At 41.2% G+C, this 20454-nt stretch overlaps 1 long non-coding RNA gene and 1 pseudogene across 1 annotated transcript; one reads left to right on the top strand and one right to left on the bottom strand.

Moving 5' to 3' along the window:
• The first annotated feature begins 7669 nt into the window (after positions 1-7669).
• On the top strand, positions 7670-8159 carry LOC129060776 (uncharacterized). The gene is made up of 2 exons (XR_008527679.1): positions 7670-7742; positions 8004-8159. It is a non-coding gene; the product is annotated as an uncharacterized LOC129060776 (long non-coding RNA).
• Positions 8160-19238: 11079 nt separating this feature from the next.
• On the bottom strand, positions 19239-19884 carry LOC100448919 (large ribosomal subunit protein eL19-like; annotated as a pseudogene).
• Between the last annotated feature and the right edge of the window lie 570 nt (positions 19885-20454).

Raw genomic sequence — 20454 nt, forward strand, 5'->3', positions numbered from 1 at the left:
TGAAGTAGACAGGTGAGGTATTGTTCCCAGTTCAGACAGGAAGAATGAAAGCTCAAAGGGACGGTACCATCCTTTCAACGACAAAACCAAGCAGTGAGGCAGAAACCCAAAGGCAATACTTCTAAGTCCAAGGCCCAGGCCCTTGCTGTCACACTAATTTAAATTAGACTTATTTTGCACTGCTTTTGCCTGTTAAGATTCAGAACTGTGGATATTGGGAAAAGATAGTCTTTCTTAACTAGTCGAAGGGGGACTAAGGTTTCCTTGTACAGAGCAACAAAAGCAAAGTTCTGGTGACAATAATATAATCAATGGGTCTGCCTTCAGATATTGCAGTCTAACGATCATATTTCCTATGTCTGAGTTCTGTGTCTTCAATCCCTGAGCCACTTCATTTTTGAGACCAATCAGAAGAATAGGAATCTAGCATCTTACAAGAAAGTGGAGAAGTGAAAAGAGGAGGCCCTGTTGGTATGGCTACATTTAAAAATACCCCAAACAGAGTTGCTCAAAACAACACCCATCAGTGGTGGATGGGAACTGGAATAATGGGGGGCTGGTGGAGAGAGGCTGAAGCCACTAGGGCTGTCCAATCAACTCTCTCTCTCTCTTCCTGTCTCTCTGCAGGCTCAGGGCCTCTCTTCATGGTCTCCTGGGGAGCTGGTTTGGTATTCCTGCTAGCATGCTGACCTCAGGGCAGTGAGGCTGCCTACATAGCAGAATTTGAGGGCAAAGTGAAACCTGGGTCATTTTTTATGACTTAGATGCCACATAATGTCACTTCCACTGTGCTCTGCTGATCTAAACAGTCATGAACACCCACCCAATTTCAAGAAGACATAGGCCCCACTTCTCAATAGGAGCAGTGTCTAACGGCCCCTGTTGAGGGTGGGAAACATGTCTATACAAATTAACTTCCCCTATCCACATTGGCAACTGGAAAGAAGAGTAAAAAGAATATGTGGAAAGTCAGCACACTTTTCTGGCAAAGTGCTTTTCTGCTCGTAGCCATAATGAAATGAGTTAAGAATATGCAATTACATATAATTAGGTATAATTAAAATACAGAGACACATCTAAAATAAAGGCCTAATTAAGAAGTAGGATAACTAGGTGGGAATGTCAACAATGATAATTCAGTGATTACTGTTGGGGTTTATTTTGTTGTCATTGACCCTAAATCAGGGTCAGCGTCCAGTGAAATAGCGAAACAATCTCAGTCTGCTCTCAAGTCTTAGTCACACCTCCCTAGCTTCACATTTCTTATTTCTCCACACTATTTAAGTGAAGCTTTTTATTTTATTTTATTTTGAGACAAGGTCTCACTCTGTTGCCCAGGTTAGAGTGCAATGGCATAACCACGGCTCATTGCAGCTTCAACCTCCTGGGCTCAAGTGATTCTCCCACCTCAGCCCCCTGAGTAGCTGGGATGATGCCACTATGCTGAGCTAATTTTATTTTATTTTATTTATTTTAATTTTTATTTTTTTGTAGAGAGGAGTCTCACTATATTTCCCAAGCTGGGCTCGAACCCTGGGGCTCAAGTGAGCCTCCTGCCTCAGCCTCCCAAAGTGCTGGGATTATAAGTGCGAGCCACTGTGCCAGGCCTATATATAATTATAAATGTGATATATAGTTATATTTTCAATCTTTTTATTTTTTAAATGGACCATGACACACCTTCCACATGCCCTCCCTTACTTACTTTCTCCCCCTTTTGTGTTCTTTTCTTTTCCTCCTCTGCTTTTCTCAGAGATGATCACCTTAAGAGGACAGATCTGCAGCTACCACCCGATCTGTAACTCAGTGATTCCAAAGAGAAGAACATACTTTTCTAATGGAGATGTCTGGTGATCATCACCATAGCCAAGGGATAGCAGTGCAGCACCCGGACGTGCTGAGCTCCATATACAATGACAGTTGCACTTCCCTTGGGAGGCGGTCTTTCCCAGCACCCCTAACTCGAATCTAAGCATGAGGAAGCCATCAGTCAGGTCCACTGGGAGGTGTGTTGCGGGGATACTTTCTATAGGCTGGTGGCCTGGACTCTCCTAATAATCCAATGCCACGTAAAACAAAACAAAAGCAAGAAGGCAGGAGGACCACTCTAGACTAAAAGAGGCTAACGCAATGTAACCACCAAATGTGAGACATGAAACCTGATTAAATCTCCAATCAGGAATAACATGCCACAGAAGGTATTTGGGAGGAAGCATGAACATGGTTGTACAGGAGATGACATTATTGAGTTAAGTTGATATTCTTAGATAGGATAATGGTGACCTGGTTATGGAGGAACATGTCCTTTCTCTCCAGAGTCGTGTGCTGAAACATTTGAAGATTAACTGTTATAATAGCTGCAGGTTACTTTCAATTGTTTATGACAACATGGGTATACATATACATATACATACACACACAGTATGTATGCATGTGTTGTGTATGCATGTGTTGTGTATGTGTATGTATATACACACTGTACTGGTATGTTCTTGCATTGCTATAAATACCTGAGACTGTGGAATTTACAAAGAAAAGAGGTTTAATTGGCTCAGGGTTCTGCAGGCTTTACAGGAAGCATGGTGCTACCATCTCCTTGGTTCCTGGGGAGAATTCAGGAATCTTACAATCGTGATGGAAGGCAAAGGTGGGGACAGGCACATCACATAACAAAAGCAGGAGCAAGAGGGAAAAGGGAGGTGCTACACACTTTTATATGAGAACGAACTCACTATCACGAGCATCAGGGGGATGGTGCTAAACCATTCATGAGAAATCCACCTCTGTGGTCCAATCACCTTCCACCAGGCCCCACCTTCAACACTGGGGATTACAATTCAACATGAGATTTGGGTGGGGACACACATCCAAACCATATCACACACATACACACACACACACACACGAAGAAAAAAAATGTGGCAAATTGTTGACAATTAGTTCATCTGAGTGAAGGGTTTAAACATGTTTATTGTACTGTTGTTTCAACTTTTCTGTAGTCTGAAATCTTTTTCAAAAGTAAGATTTTAAAAAGTGAAATTAAGAAAAAACATATCAAATTTTGACCTGCTACAGTGTAACAGGCATTAATGTGGAGTTCTGGAATTTGACAGCTAAACACCCAATATGAGTGGAGGTTTAGCATCACACGTGGTCTGGAGTGGTGGGGTTGGTGGATCGATTTTAATGGGCCTGACACTGGGAAGCATAGTCATCTACCAGTTTTAGGATGATTGGATCCCTAAGGTCACCAAAAGACTTGGCAACAGCAACTGCTTGCTGTGGACTTGATTGTTCTGTTGTTAAGAGGTTACTTGTACGAGTTCAAATGAGAATTGTTGAATCACACATTCATAATTTAAAGTCTGTGCACTGTCATCTTGTCATCAAGAAGAACTTTTATGCATCTGAAATGTTCAAATCCTGAAATTCCACCTTTTGACTGCGGTTTCCTTTTCCTGAATTTCATTCAAGATAAATCTGCCCTTCTCAGGGAGCCTTCAAGTCTCCATGGTCCTTATTTAACATCACTTCCTTCCCTGCCCAGGCTCCATCTACGGGATAGTAATTTTCATTATGCTCTTTCAAGCACTCATAACTCCTTTACCCGTGTGAAGGCAGGGCTGGGGTTCATTTATCTTTGTAGCTGGTACATAATAAGCATTTGATAAATATACCTGCATGGAGTTGGAGTTGGATCTTCTGATTTAATCAGCTTGTTTTACAGGTGAGGAGACCGAGATTCAGAGATATGAAATGACTCAGCTAAGAGCACACAGCTAGTTAGTGGCAGGACAGAGACTAAAATCCTTTTTTAAAAAATTTAACCCCCAAGTCTTTTTTTACTCTTTTTTTTTTTTTTTTTTACTGCCACTGCGTCCTTCCCCTTTATTTGCTTAGTCTAGCTCAGTTTTTACTTTTCAGTTGGATTTGTGACAAAGATTCATTGCTTGGCGAAGCTTGAGTTAAAGTCTTGAAACTTCTTTTAGGCCCATCTGTGCACTTCCTTGTAAAATCTAGTTTTGGTAAAGAGCCCTGCTAAGTCTGTTTAGTGAGGACCCCCCCACCCCACCCGCATCTTCAATACCTAATCAGATTTCTCTTCCTCCACCATTTAGCAGGTGATGTGTGGTCACTCTTGCCTGCCTTCAGCAGGAATCCTCTTATGTTAGTTCAGCTGAAATCCCTCATATCCCTGATGGTTCCTCTTAGTAATTTTCACCCCACTAACCACTCCCACACCCCACCCACTTGCCCAGGCTCTGTCTGGAGTGGAGCTCAATCTCTCTCCGCCACTGCAAGATGCAACTGCAGCGGTCCTTTCATCTATCACAATGGTCTTGAATAAAGCCTTCCTTACTGTGCTTTAACAAGTGGCATTGCATGGCTTTTTCCTTAAACAGTGAGTGAGGAACAGGGGAAGAATGAAAAATCAGCAAACTGCCCAACACATGTACCCCACAGGCTGGCCTCTGGTCTCTGCTTTCTACAACTTCCCATCCCTGGGCAATGGAGGAGCATGTGACTAGACACCAGGAGAGGAGTTCTTGCTCTGCTGGCTTTCTGCTGCATTTTCAGTCAATTCTTCCCTGGTGAGAAGTCTTTAGTCACTGGAATCACTTTCACATTTTCTCCTTGGTTCAGACGTAACTGTGCATGTGTGTGTATCCGTGTGTACCTGTAGGTTTTCACTTTGAATGAACAATGACAGTCTGTTTCTCATAACTTTGAATTTAGAGCATCTCCTGGCCTAAGGCTTCAGCAGGCATTCTATGAGCATCAGTGTCAAAAACAAGCAAAGCCAGACACCAGTTAAATTGGTCCGGACAAGTCTTAATCAGTAATGTCTATTGCAATAGGCAAAAGAGTCCGGCATGAGCTGAACTCAACTTTGATTTGTACACAGGGAATTTGAAAGGGGGAATGGGGGAGTACCGAGGCCGGCTGGAGGAGGCTCAGTAGATTCCGGGAAGTGAACAATTGCAAAGGCTTAGTGTCAATGCGATTAGATCCTCCGTGTCTGCAGCAGGAGACGGGGCCCTGTCCTTCCTGATTGTTACATTTCTTTTATTTTTAATTTTTAATTTTTTTTGAGACAGAGTTTCGCTTTTGTTGCCCAGGCTGGAGTGCAATGGTACGGTCTTGGCTCACTGCAACCTCCACCTCCCAGGTTCAAGCGATTCTCCTGCCTCAGCCTCCCGAGTAGCTGGAATTACAGGCATGCACCACCATGCCCGGCTAATTTTTGTATTTTTAGTAGAGATGGGGTTTCACCATGTTGGCCAGGCTGGTCTCGAACTCCTGACCTCAGGTGATCGGCCTCCCAAAGTGCTGGGATTACAGGCATGAGCCACCGCGCCTGGCCGATTGTTACATTTCAAGGGAAGCACTTTCAGGTCCTTGAAACTCTTTTGAGTCATATCACACACCTATACCTCTCAAAGATGGAGGAAGATTCACAATTGTAAGCCCCTTTTGGTAAATGCTCTAAGAAAGGGAAGTAAGGGACCTATGTCAGATACTGGATAGAACAAACAGTAAACTCATTTGGCAGTCTTAAATTTTTGGGTGTTTTTTTTTTTTTTCAAGGAGGCACTTTAAGGGGAACTAGGGACATCCTAGGGTTGTGGCCTTGAGCTGTTAGAAGCTGTGTTAGTATTTGCTCAAGTCTTTTGATTTGCCTGTGTCTGAAATGCAGGAGGAAGGGCCTGCAGGTGCGAGGTTGCTTCCCACAGCCTGTTAGACTGCTTTGGCTCCAGAGCCTCCTGATCATCAGCATCCCCTTGGGGTTACCTCAGCAACGACAGCCAATCATTACTGACCCTAGGCAGTGTTTCTTAAACTATGGGGTGAAAGGCATTCACATGAGTATGTCCTGGGTAGGCATAGGGGAACATGCAAATTCCTGGACCCTGACCCCAACCAGCCAATCAGAACCTCTAGGAGCCAGCCGGGTGTGGTGGCTCACACCTGTAATCCTAGCACTTCAGGAGGCCGAGGCAGGCAGATCACTTGAGGTCAGGAGTTTGAGACCAGCCTGGCCAGCATGGTGAAACCCCACCTCTCCAAAAAAAAAAAAAAAGAAAAAACAAATTAACTGGGCATGGTGGTGCATGCCTGTAGTCCCAGCTACTCAGGAGGCTGAATTGGGAGGATTGATTGAGCCTGGGAGGCAGAGCTTGCAGTGAGCTTAGATCATGCCACTGCATTCCAGCCTGGGCAGCAGAGTGAGACCCTGTCTCAAAAAAACAAAGGAAGCTCTGCGAGCCTAAGCTTGTTCTACAAGCTCGCCAGTTGTTCCTGAAGCTGCAACAGTCACCACGCCTCTATACAGTGACAGCTCAACGAATAGTGCCCAGTTCTAAGACCTGCCATCTTTCCACTGCATGAGATTATACCATGGCAACTTTTAGAGAAGCCCCACTAGTCTCAGTCTGTGAGTCTTTCAGGTATCTGAGATGATCACTAAAATGTTTCCATTCCTTGTAATGCCATTCTCAGTTCCATTCCTAGATACAGGTGAGAAGTCTTCAGCTTCAGTTTTTGAGTGGTTTATTCGGAAAGCAAGTATAGACAGATAAGTTGATGTCAGCTCCCTACCAAATTCTTGGAACAGCTTGGGAAAACATAAAATGATTAGCAAACAGCTCTCCCACCCAGGCTGGAGTGTAGGAATGCAGTGGTGCAAACATAGCTCACTGTAGCCTTGAACTCCTAGGCTCAAGCAATACTCCTCCCTTAGCCTCCTGAGTAGCTGAAACTGCAGGCATGCATCACCATGCTCAGCTAATTTTAAAACTTTTTGTTGTAGAGTCAGAGTCTTGCTATGTTGTTCAGGCTGGTCTCAAACTCCTGGGCTCAAGTGATCCTCCTGCCTCAACCTCCCAATGTGCTGGGATTACAGATGCACATCACCACACCCAGCCCAAGCCCCGCCATTCTTCACATAAGAGCAACCATTTAATTAGAGGTTCTATTATGGTCTGACATTGTAAGTAAAAAAGATTATTTGGGGAAAACATCCAGGCATGGGTCTTGAAGACAGCCTCTAAAAGCCTTCTGCTTCTCGTTAGACAATGCCTCTGAAGCTGCTCTGATTCTGTACAGAATCAGGACACGAAGAGGGGGAGGAAATACTGTGATCACAACTGTAAAAGCAATCAGAAGTATACAGTCATTGGAAGGTCTACAAGTTAGGACTAGGGAACCCCCTCCTGAAAATGCTGTATAATTATCAGCAAGATGGCGAGAAATAAACGAGGGAGATTTCATAGGAGAGAAGCAGAATATCATAAAAGAATATCTAGGCTTTGCTGCAGGAAAAAGTAAAAATAGAATATTGGAACTTCTATCACATAGATATAAGTTATTTCTAATATTTGGATGGTAATAAAATACAGTGTCCTCAAAAAGTAGACAGAGCAAACTTTTCTGATCAAAAGGTAGGAAGGGATTAAAAAAAAAAAAGGCTAGCTATTTTAACCTTTAAACAGTGGATAGTTTTCATTTAATGTTCTGTCATTTCTAAAGCAGCTGTCTGGAGCCAGGCTTGGTGGTGCGAACACCTACGGTCCTAGCTACTCAGGAGGCTGAGACAAGAGGATTGTTTGACGTCAGGAGTTCAAGGCTGTACTGTTCTATGATCTCACCTGTGAATAGCCATTGCAGTGCAGCCTGGGCAACATAGCAAGACCCTGTCTCTGAAAGAAAATGTGTTATACTTTAAATCTCTCTATAACAAAGTAGGTTTTGAAATCCTAGCCAACTGCTTACTTATTTAACACATATTTGATACATCAAAGAATTAGGATAGTTCTTTGAAGCTGATTGCAATGGGATTTATCCTGGCATTCTAAGTTTCTTTCTTTAGATGGGATGAGATTTGCTGATCAACTACTCTACCCTTACTCTTATCAGCAGCCCTGGGTTACCTTTATGTGGACCCAGACTCAGTCCAAAATCCTTAAGTCTTCCCATCCTTCTGATCTTTCACTTTTTTTCAGGTCCCACCTTACCTAGAAGAACCGTGAAGATCAAACGGAAGGTCCTTGTGCATGAAGCTCAGCGGGAAAACGCTCGGGTATGAGGCAGGGGAAATGCAGCGAACAAAGCACTGGGAAGAACAGAATAAAAGTCGCTTTGCACCTTTTGTATCAAAAGGAAGCAGGTCTAGGGTGGATAGAAGACATTCATCAAAACTGTGAAAGCCAACTCTTTATTACTTGATCTTTGCTTTTGTGTGTCATTTTGCCCCTAAAGCTGAACTCATGAAAGTGCCTAACAGAACGCCCATTCAGGGCCCATTGTACCTTTCCTTGCACTGTTAGAATGTGCAGAAATGAAATTTAGCCCAACCTCAAACTAACCAGAAAAATAAGTTCCAGATGAGATAGAGCTCTCAGTATGAAAAATCATTATAGCCTTCCACTTTTAGCAATATGGCAGACTTAAGAATCATAATGAGACTTTTGATTTAAAAAAACCCTATAATAGTCTAAATATTTTTTAAACAACCAATTATTAAATATATAGCTGGCCTGGCAAAAAGTAAAAGAGAAATCCTTAAAGACCACAAATAATGGAACATATGAATTCAGAGAGGTAAGCAAGGACATTGAAACAGTTTTGCTTAAGGAATGTCTGCCAGTCTCTGGGGACCTGGAAATTCCCCTTACATGGTTTAGTTCAGGAGAAAAGGAGACAAAATCTGGTGCCCACACTTGACTGATTTTTCTTTACCGTTTGTATTCTCTATTTCATTAATTTCTCAGGTATTAATGAAGGTGGGAAGTCTGACTGTAGACCTTTTTATTTTACGTAAGGCTGAGACCCTGAAAGTCACTCACTGGGTAATATGAAAAAAAAATCTTGCCTTTCTGAAGGAGTTAGTAAGGAAACTTGTCTACCTTGATTTTGCCTCTGAGTGAAGGGGAGAAAAACATGTTTAAGAATTTGTATTTTACCATCACACAAGTTTAGGGACAGAATTTCTACTCTCCAAGAGTTCTGGAAACACCAAACTGATAACATAATTTAAAGACTTCCTGTAGTGGGTGCGGTGGTTCATGCCTGTAATCACAGCACTTTGGGAGGCTGAGGCAGGAGAGACACTTGAACCCAGGAGTTCAAGATCAGTCGGGGCAACCCCATCTCTATAAAAAAATTTTAAAAATTAGCTAGGTGTGGTGGTGTGCAGCTCTAGTCCCAGCTACTCAGGAGGCTGAGGTAGGAGGATTGCTTGAGCCCAGGAATCCATGGTTGCAGTGAGCTATGATTGTGCCACTGCATTCCAGCCTGGATGACAGAGCAAGACCCTGTCTTTAAAACAACAACAAGAACAAGAAAACAAAAACAAAAAAAGATATTCTGGATTGCTAATATATCCAGTACCTGCAAAAGCAACTGTCAATCTTCTCTTGAGGAATGTACCTCAAGTTAAAAAATTATTACCGATTTGTTCCACAGAACAGAATTTCACAACAGCAAGCTATAAGACACAAGAGGAAACCATCATTTGAGCGAGAGTTGGGAGGAAGAAGAAACAGTAGAAATGCATTCCAAAACACTGAGGATATTGGAATGGAAATTGAAATAAAAATTTAAATATGTCTAAAGAAATAAGAGGGACTGTTAGACTTTGGAACAAATATGAATTTTGCAAGCTTTACGAACAGTAACTACCATCTGCCATGATCTCTACTTAACCAATAGCACCCAAACAGAAAACTGTAGAGTACCTGATAACCCGACAACAAAGACACGCTAAGATCTGGCTTCAAAGTCATGCTTCGACAACTGCCAACCCAAATAACACGCAGAGAGGCTCTCTAATAGAAAATGATATTTATTTGGGAATGGACACTGCAATGGGAATATGTGTGTCATAATAAACTATGTGCATATTCAGGAGGTAAAAGAAGACAAAGGTTTTTTGAAGAAAAATGAGGAGGGCTGCATAATTGTTTTAAGATAATCATGTTTGGCTACAAGGAGCAATAATAAGGGTTGTGCCAGCCTGAGGTCAGATAGGCAGCTGCTGGGCAGATGTCCTTGCAGAAGTATATTTGTATGCAAGGTTGTGATTTTTGCAGACTTGTGTGATAATTCCTGTTATCAGGCATTTGCGCATGGGAACCCTCCCTTCATGCCCTTCCCTGGGTCTATTGTTTAGATTTTTAACACAAGCAACTCCGTTTTGATTCTGACAACTTTCGCACAGTGTAATATTATAAAATCATTTTGACAAACAACCTAATTCTGCACTAAAAATCCTTCCTCCAAGATCCTCAGACAATCTGGTATTTGATTGTCTACTATGCATACCATAAAATTTTGACAAGCCTCATGGATCAGTCCATTCTCGCACTGCTAGAAAGAAATGCCTGAGAGCCTGAGACTGCATAATTTATAAAGAAAAGAGTGGCTTCATTGGCTCATGGTTCCAGGCTATACAGGAAGCATAGTGGCTTCTGCTTCTGGGGAGGCCTCAGGAAGCTTTTAATCGTGGCAGAAGGCAAAGGGGGAGCAAGGTATCTCACATGGCCAGAGCAGGAAGAAGAGAGTGAGTGGGGAGGTGCTGCGCACTTTTAAACAACCAGATCTCACCAAAACGCACTCACTATCACAAGAACAGCACCGAGGGAATGGCGCTAACCCACTCGTGAGAACTGCACCCCCACGAGCCAGTCGCCTCCCATCCAGCCCCACCTCCAGCACTGGGGATTACAATTCCACATGAGATTTGGTAGGGACACAGAGCCAAACCATATCAGCTCAACTGTGTTGACTTTTTGTCTTTTACAGTTTTGGAAGTCCAATACTCAGAACTTGTTTTTCACCTCCTAACCAGAGAACACTGTGGCAGCATGCCAAAATGTCTTTTTGCCTTTAAACTTTCTCACCTGAGAGTCCATCGTTGACCAGAGGGTCCGTGTTGTTATAATGCCTGGGAGCCACTGAGCTCTGGCTTGTGGTGAAGATACAACTGGCTGAAAGGTCGTTGAATCTGAGTGCTGAGTACATAAGTGTTTTCCATAAACCGAGTGGCTTAAACAACATACATTTTTTTTTTTTTTTTGAGACTGAGTCTCGCTCTGTTGTTCAGGCTGGAGTGCAGTGGTGTGATCTCGGCTCACTGTAACCTCCGCCTCCCAGGTTCAAGTGATTCTCCTGCCTCAGCCTCCTGGGTAGCTGGGATTACAGGCACCTGCCACCAGGCCCGGCTAATTTTTGTATTTTTAGCAGAGACAGGGTTTTGCCGTGTTGGTCAGGCTGGTCTCAAACTCCTGACCTCAGGTGATCCATCCACCTCAGCCTCCCAAAGTGCTGGGATTACAGGCGAGAGTCACTGCACCTGGCCCAACAGAAATTTATTGTCTCACAGTTTTGGGAGCTGAAAATCTAAGATCAAGGTGTCAGCAGGATTGGTTCCTTCTAAGGGCCAAGAACCTGTTGCATGCCTGTCCCCTGGCTTCTGGTGGTTTGCCAGCAATCTTTGGCATTCGTTGCTTTGTAGATACATCTCCAAAATCTCCACCTTCATCTTCACATGGTGTTCTTCCTGTGTTCATGTCTGTCTGTGTCCAAATTTCTCCCATTTTAAATGACAGCCATCATATTGGATAGGGCCCACCCTACTACCTCATCCTAACTTAATCATGTGCCCCCTCCCCACAAAAACCCTTCGTTCACAGATACTGGGGGCTAGGAATTCAATATTTTGGAGGAGGAACACAATTCAACTCACAATTATTATATTATTATCTCTACTTCTGCAAACATTTGAGATTTTCCTGAGTGAGTTTCAAAAAATCTGCTATAGCTCTAGAACACTCCATCAAACAACAGCGAAATGTATGTTCTTTTCAAGTGAACATGGAATGTTCTCTAGGGTAGGCTTTATGCTAGGTCATAAAACAAACCTCAGTAAATTTAAAAGGATTGAAATGATACATAGTATGTTCTCCAACCACACTGGAATTAAATTAGAAATCAAAAACATAAAGTAATTTGGGGAACCCACAAATATGTGGAAATTGAACAACATACTCCTAAATAGCCAGTAGGTCAAAAGAAAAATCAAACTGAAAATTAGAAAATACTTTGAGCTGAATTAAAATGGAAACCACAACATTCCAAAACTTATGGAATTCAGCTAAAGAAGTGCCTAGGAAAAATTATAGCAGTAAATGCCTATATTAAAAAAGAAAAAAAACTCAAAACAATTACTTCCATCTTAAGACACTGGAAAGAGAAGAGCAAACTAAACCTAATTCAAAAAAGAAAGGAAATAGTAAATATTAGAATGGAAATTAATGAAATAGAGAATACAAAATGGTAAAGAAAAATCAATGAAACCAAAAGCTGGTTCTTTGGAAGGATAAACAAAAATGACAGAATTCAACCAAGACATAAGAAAGAAGACTTAAATTATTAGAATTATAGAATCAATATCAATTTTTCACAAACTTTTCCAAAAAACAGGAGAGAAGGGATGCTTCTCAACTCATTCTATGATGCCATTATTACCCTGATTCCAAAACCAAAGACATCACAAAAGAAGAAAACTACAGATCACTATCTCTTATTACTATGGATACAAAAATCCTCCACAAAATACTGGCAAATCAAATCCAGTGACATATAAAAAGAATCATACACTATGACCAAGTGGGATTTATCCCAGGAAGGCAAGGTTAGCTTAACACCTGTAAATTAATTATTGTAATACACCCTATCAATAGAATAAAAACCAAAAGCCACATGCTCATATTAATAGATGCAGAAAAAGCACTTGACAAAATCCGAAACTCCTTTTTTGATTAAAAACCACAATAAGATACCTCTTAGCACCTACCAGGATGGCTATAATCAAAAAGATAATAAGCTTTGGTGAGGATGTGGAGAAATTAGAACCCTCATACATTTCTGGCGAGAATGTAAAAACGATGCAGTCACTTGGGAAAACAGTGTGGCAGTTTCTCAAAAAAGCTAAACATAGAGTAACCATTTGACCTGCAATTCCACTACTAGGTATACACTCAAGAGAAATGAAAACATATGTCCATATGAAAACTTATACATGAATATTTATAGCAGCATTAGTCATAAAGCAAAAGATGGAAACCCAAATATTTATGAACTGTGAATGGACAAACAAAATGTGATATATCCATAAAATGAAATATTATTTGGCCACAAAAAGAAATGAAGTCCTGATACATGCTACAACATAGATGAAACTTGAAAACATCATAGGAGGTAAACAGTCACAAAAGACCACCCATGACACGATCCATTTACATGAAATGTCCAGAATAAGCAAAATAAAGGGACAGAAAATAGATTGGTAGTTGCTTAGAGCCAGGAGTATGGGGGAATTGGGGAGTGATGACTAAAGCATATGGGAGTCTCTTTTTGAGGTAATGAAAATGTTTACAGTGGATTATGGTGATGGTTGCACAGCTCTGTGAATATACTAAAAACCACTGAATTGTACATTTTACATTGATGAATTGTACAGTATGTAAACTATATCTCAATAAAACAGCCATAAAAAGAAGAGTGAGGAGGAGTGAAGCAGGATAAGGAAGGTTAGGAGGCCATACTGACTTACTGACTTTTCCCCTGGTGTAAAGCCCAGTGGGCTCTGCATCCCTTGCACCCTCTTACGTCAGCACCTGACTCTTTTGCAAGATTAAACAGTCCTGCAGGACACCAGCGACTGCCAGAGGGTTACAAGTTCCTAATAGCTAGTACAGCCCGGGAAAGAGACTTATTCATAATGTAGCTTCCCCAGTACCTAGCCAATCAGCATCCAAAACCCAAGAAGCTATTAGCTGCAAATTCCTGCCTTGGGGCGGGAGCACTGCGGATTTCTCCAGGGTCGCACCTGCGCAGCTAGGCTCAAGGTTTAGCTCACAGTAACCTTTTCTTCATTTTAATAGTAAAAAAACACGTCCCTAGGCGGAGATTTTATATGCTAATGATACATGCATTGCTTGTTAGAGCAGGCAGATGCTGAGCGCATGTGTCAACCGCAGGTCTGTCTTTGCCTACGTGACCTCACCAGTATTTTATGAATATATACGAACAGTTCCCGTAAAAGGAATTCCTCTTAAGGCACTAATTGCTGTCTCTCCCTTTGAGCAGCCCACTCAGCCTCTCAGAGGGTACTTTCGCTTTACAATAAGCTTCTTTGGCTACTCTTACTTTGGAGTCACTCTCAAATTATTTTGTGTGGTGAGATCAAGAACCTACACGTACCTACCGACCACAGGAGGAGGAGGCGGCGGCCTTCGTGGTAGCAAACAGCAGCAGCAGCTACTAAAGGCAGACATACACAGAATCACGGGGTGAATGCCTAACCTGTACTAAGCTGTGTTTCAGAGAGTACGGTCTAAACCAGCACTGCCCAGTAGATATTTCCATGATGTCAATATGGTCACCACTAGCTATACGTGGATCTTGAACACCTGAAATGTATCTAGAGAGCCTGAGGACCTCAATTTTCAAATCTTTTTTATGCGTTTGCATTATGAGTTGTTCTGGTTCTAAGGAAACAAATTTTTTCACCAAGAAATTCCTGGTTTTCACATGTTCATGCATTATAAGAAAGATTCTTAAACTCACTAGACTAGACTAGTGCACTAGTTAACCCAGACTTGCGATGGCTTTCACAGACAGAACTCGATATGATCAAAATTAGACATTTTCAAGAGGCTCTTGAATCTGAGGATGTAAAAATGCCCAATGTCCGATGCTTGCCTACGTCACATCAGGAACCACTGTTCCACCTGCATCGATTCCCATGCCCCTTTTCTACGCTGCTCGAAGGAAATTCCCCCCACCCACTACTGCAATCAGGACAGGAAGTCTGACTCTGATCCAACAACACCCTTTCTCAAATAACTCTTATGGAGATAGGTCTCTGTTGTCAAATCTCACTTCCCCACCTTTAGGAAGAGAACAAGTAGCAACATATAAAAGCTGGTTATAAGCAAGTTGATAGCTATTTTTAAACTAATTAAGAGCCCTTCAATTTCAAAAATAAAAAAGGTTCATATTAATTTGTGAAACCTTTAACACTAGCCAATCCACGCGATACAGATGTGTGAACTAATTACATCCCTAGCACAGCTAACATAATGGTGCAGAAATGCAAGTGGGAATAGTTGGGATAGTCTGTCTCCCAAGGGAATTAGCAAATACAGTTGGAAAGTCTTTCAAATTCAATACAGCTCCTATTTTGATGGTTTCTAGAAGTTAAAAAGAACATTAATGGATAAGATAAAGAATCTCAGACCCCCCAAAGTGAAAAAAAGTTTAAGAAATTATGCCAAAACACAAATACTTTAGACATGTGGCCCTTTAGGAAAGCCTTTCCAGCCAACAGAAATAAAGTGTGAAATTTGCCTTAATGCACCTAGCTGAAAATCTATATATTGTAATGACACGTATGGATATTTTAAATAGTTTAAAGAAATCTGCCTTCTGGAAACTGAAACATCTGATAGTTTCCTTCTTGGAAAAGGAGATTTTCAAATGAGAACAGATTTTTTCAAATTAATTTAATTATTAAGACATTCATCAAAAGTATATATCTTTCAAAACAATGTGAATATACTTAACATCTATAACTATAAACTTCATAATGGTTAAGATGATAAAAATAAAGGTATATATTGCCCTAATTAGCATAAAATTAAAAAAATTTAAACTATGTGTAAACAATTAAGTCATCAGTAGAACTATGAAAAGTGTTCCTGTTTTCTAATATTAAATTACATCTCTCTCTAAAAAGCTTTTGGATCAGAAAAAGGAAAAATGCAAATGTTAGTTTAATAACATGGAGTTCCTACTGTTGAATTACAAGAGAAGAAAGAAATGTAAATAATCATTAAGCCACCAATTAGTAGTCAGATGACGGCTTTACAAAACACGCTTCTGTGTTAAAAATTTAGGTAAAATGTAAAGGATTTCAATATTACTTACTAAAAATAAATACAGAAGAATTGTATAAAAATCCATCATGCATACCTAATGAATTATAGATTTTGGCAAAATAGATAGCTACATATTTTCTCTTTGATTTTATCACAGTGTAAAATATAATATAAATATAACTCTTTATGCATAATTTTGGAATTATCATCTTATCTCAAGCTTAACTAAATAGAATATCCTAAGTTCCTTCTACTTGTCAGATAGGTTATCAGTGCTAACACCATGTATTTAAGACTAGAAATGTAAACCTATGTATTTATTTAATGAGAGCTGTAACAATTGATGTCTTTATATAAAACACTGCTAATTAGGTAAGCCTATAGAATCACTTCACCTTTACTGTGTGGGTTTTAAAGAGTTTTATTTCTAATAATAACAGTGATTATATTTTCTTTAATGTCAAATTAAAATACATTTTCTAAGATGCCTAACTGACTTGAGACTTTTAGCTAATTATCAGCTGAAGTAATTAGAGAATAGTCTTTATGTATCTGGAAATTTTCCAAGGAAAATATTTTAAATTATAAACAAAGAGAAAGAAAGTACATGCTCATGGTTTTGGCTTATGTCTTTCTGCCCATAGAAACATATATATATTTTTGTAACACTCAAATGAAGATAGTACAAATAGATCTAATATGCCTGATAAGATTAGTTCTGTTTATAAAATTCAAATTTCAAAGAGCTGAGTAGTGTTGTCATTTTAACATTGTTTGGTGTGACACATGCCTACACTCACAGGTTTAAATGCACTTAAATGTATCTCTTCCCCTAAGCAGAGTCTGGGATGAAAACTCGCATTCAGGACTTTTTTTGGGAAGTGGTCCTAGGGAGCAGGCATGAGGGGTAGGAGGAGTGACTCAGAGGAAGGTAGAAAGCCAGCCCACAGCAGGGGTCATCAAGGCAGCCACAGCCAGTGCAGTTGCTGCTCAAACTTTCAGGACCTTTGGAAGAGATTCCTGAAATGCATTGCAGATGGCAGGGGAGGCATTTTCCGATCCACTTCACCCCAGTCACTCAGGGGTAACCGCAGTGGCCATCCTGGGCAAGGCATCAAGCAGTCCAAGGGTGTGGGACGTGGGGGTAGCCCATCAGAGCCTGCTGGCAGGGGTGGCCACTGAGGAGGCTCAGACCCTGCGCTGGCACTAGCTAGCAATGTATGGTGGCGCCACCAGGACCCTGACACAGGTGTGAGGTATGAATGAAGGAGAAGGACTGGGCAAAGCCATGCCCACTGTGTCTGGGCCAGCATCTTACATGATTCTCCTCCCTGAGGCATGATTTGTAATTTTTTAGGGTAATTTTGGGCTTAGAGAAGAGTTGATTGGAAAGTATAGAATTCCCACATATCTCTCCCTGCCCAGGCTCCCCCCTCACATTTCCCTATTATTTACATCTTGTATTAGTGTGGTATGTTTGTTATAACTGACAAACCAATTCTGATACCATCTAGTGTTCTATACGAATGATGATACTTAACAATAATATATTGTTTCAAATAGCTGAAGGAAAATATTGAACATTGCCAATGCAAAGAAGTGATGAAATGTTTCAGATGATGGATGCACTAATTACCGTAATCTGATCTCTACACATTATACTTATGAGAACATCACTATATACTCCTTAAATTATTTGTCATATTTGTATAATTATTATTTATCAATTGAAAAAATAGAATTAAATTATACTTCAAAAAGATTTTCACCAACACTATAAAGAAAAAAATTTACAAATTTAAAATTTAAAAAGTTACCAATAAATAAAATAAAAATACCAAAAAAAGATACAGCGTTATTATTAACTAAAGCCTGTACTTTTAGGCTTCACTCTCTGAGTTGTACATTTGGTGGGTTTTGACAAATATATTATGTGTGTCCATTATTATTGTAACATAGGAAATAATTTCACTGACCTAAAATTTCCCTTCTTCTGGATTTTAGTTTACTTTCTGATGCTGTTTCCAAGATCTAGCCCCAAATTCACAACCTGATAGATTTTTTTGAATCTCCACCATCTTTGATTTTTCTAAAACAGCCCCTTGGTGGTGCCTAGACCAACGCACGTGCCCGTTGCTGGGGAGACATGCACACGCTAGAAAGACAAGAATCGGGTCTGGCGCAGTGGCTCACACCTGTAATTCCAGCACTTTGGGAGGCCAAGGTGGGCAGATCACATGAGGCCAAGAGTTTGAGACCAGGCTGGCCAACATGGCAACATCCTGTCTCTACCAAAAATACAAAAATTAGTCGGGCATGATGGTGCACGTCTGCAATCCCAGCACTTTGGGAGGCCAAGAAGGACAAATTGCATGAGGCCAAGAGTTCAGGACTAGCCTGGTCAACATGGCGACACCCTGTCTCTACCAAAAATACAAAAATTAGCTGGGTGTGGTGGTGCAAGTCTGTAATCCCAGCTATTCAGGAGGTTGAGGCACAAGAAATGTTTGAACCAGGAGGCAGAGGTTGCAGTGAGCTGAGATGACACCACTGCACTCCAGCCTGGGTGACAGAGTGAGACTCCGTCTCAAAAAAATAAAATAAAATAAAAATAAAAAGAAGACAAGAATCAGCACCTGGGTACAAAAACACTGGAAAGAAATTTTATTTCATCTTTGTTTATATAACTAACTGTGTCACCTGCAAGCGGCATAACCCTAGAATATCTGTAAACGTGTGGCAAAGGCATCAGTGAGCATGCTGAGTCCAGATGAATTGGATTTCAGACACTTAAGGAATATGTCCTACTGTGTTTTCAGACTGGTGGAGCCCTCTTTTGTTGCAAAGCACCTCTTTATCTTCTTGCAAAGGCAGTCATACAGCTTTTCATTGGTTCCCACCTGGAGAATGCCTTCAACCCATGCCAAGCTCTTGTGGCTATCAGGGGCTACTGAGTCATTTAAAAATGTTACTATCTGTATCTATGTCTGCATTTCCCAAACCTGGAAAATGTAAAACAGATGGACAGAACTGTCAAAACCAAACTGGCTAATCTAGTGGGTGGAATTGGAATTTCTTGGTCCTTTCACTCATCTTTCATACTCATCAAAATTCATTCCCCTGCGCAAGAAAAACACCGAATCCTTATGAAACAGCTCCTGGCAGGCCTGTGCATCTCAACGCCATATCCCCATGAAGGGACTCCACTTGGGGTGACCATACGTCCTAGTTTTCTCAGGGCAGTCCTGTTTGTTTTGCTTTTCTTTTTTTTTTTTTTTAAGGCTTTTTTTTTTTTTATTTTAATGGCTGATCTATGTAATCATGGTGGCCGGGATGTACAGAAAAAGGGGAAGCTTTTTTTCTTGTCTCTTCCTCCTTGGACAAAGTCTTGATGATCTCCTTCTTCTTGGCCTGGAGGCGCTCTTCATGGAGCTTGCATGCTTCCTTGGTCTTAGAGCTGCGGGCGTCAGTCTCGTCAGCCAGGAGCTTCTTGTGGGCCTTGTCTGCCTTCAGCTTGTGGTTGTGTTCCATGAGAATCTGCTTGTTTGTGAACATATTCCCCTGCACCTTCAGGTACAGGCTGTGATACATGTGTCAATCAATCTTCTTAGATTCAGAGTATCTTCCAAGCAACCGGTGCAGAGTCCTCATTCTCCTCATCCAAGTGACCTTCTCTGGCATTTGGAAATTGGCTGTACCCTTGCACTAACCTGTGCCCATGTGCCTGCCCTTCTGGTGGACTAAGGTGTTTTCTGGCATCCAGCCTGGGAATGGACAGTCACAGACTTGTGGATGATCAGCCTAACTTTGATCAGCTTCCAGATCTGCTGATGGGAGTTGGCGTTGACGATATCACTGGTCTCACCAGGGTCCAGCCAGACCTTCTTGCTACAGTGGAGGCATTCGTGGCGAGCCTCTTCTGAAGTCTGAATATCCTCATGGCTTCAGCCACAGCAGTGACAAAGGACAGTGTTGGTTTATGCTTGTGGTCCCAGTGCACCTATTCATACTCATGCTCTCCCGCTTCCCTCACTCTCTAAGGTATTCCAATTGGGTGATAAATTATATGGTCACTCTAAGTTGTCACATTCTGATATTTCCACTTTTGTAAAAAAAAAAATCCAGACTGCATTGTCCACTGTTTTCATCAGCAAGTCACGACTTGCTTGTGCCTGACTCCACTGAAAGCTGGAGCCATTAAGGACAAACCCATGATGAGGAAACCCAGCATTTAAATCCCAGGGGAAGGACTCTTGTTCTGTGTTTTCCTCATCAGCCACTGCAGCGACTCCACTGTAGAACCTGGGGTGCCCCAATTTATACAAAATAATTTGTATTTGGGGATCCAAATTAATTTGGTATCCCAAAAGGAACACTATGGAAGGGTACCACCTACAGGGCTTTTTGTTTGTTTGTTTTTTCTTTTTGTTTTTTGTTTGGAGTCAAGTTCTCTCTCTGTCACCCAGGCTGGAGTGCAATGGTGAGACCATAGCTCACTACAGCCTCCAAT

This window comes from Pongo abelii, chromosome 7 (assembly GCF_028885655.2).
Source record: "Pongo abelii isolate AG06213 chromosome 7, NHGRI_mPonAbe1-v2.0_pri, whole genome shotgun sequence".
Classification (NCBI taxonomy): domain Eukaryota; kingdom Metazoa; phylum Chordata; class Mammalia; order Primates; family Hominidae; genus Pongo; species Pongo abelii.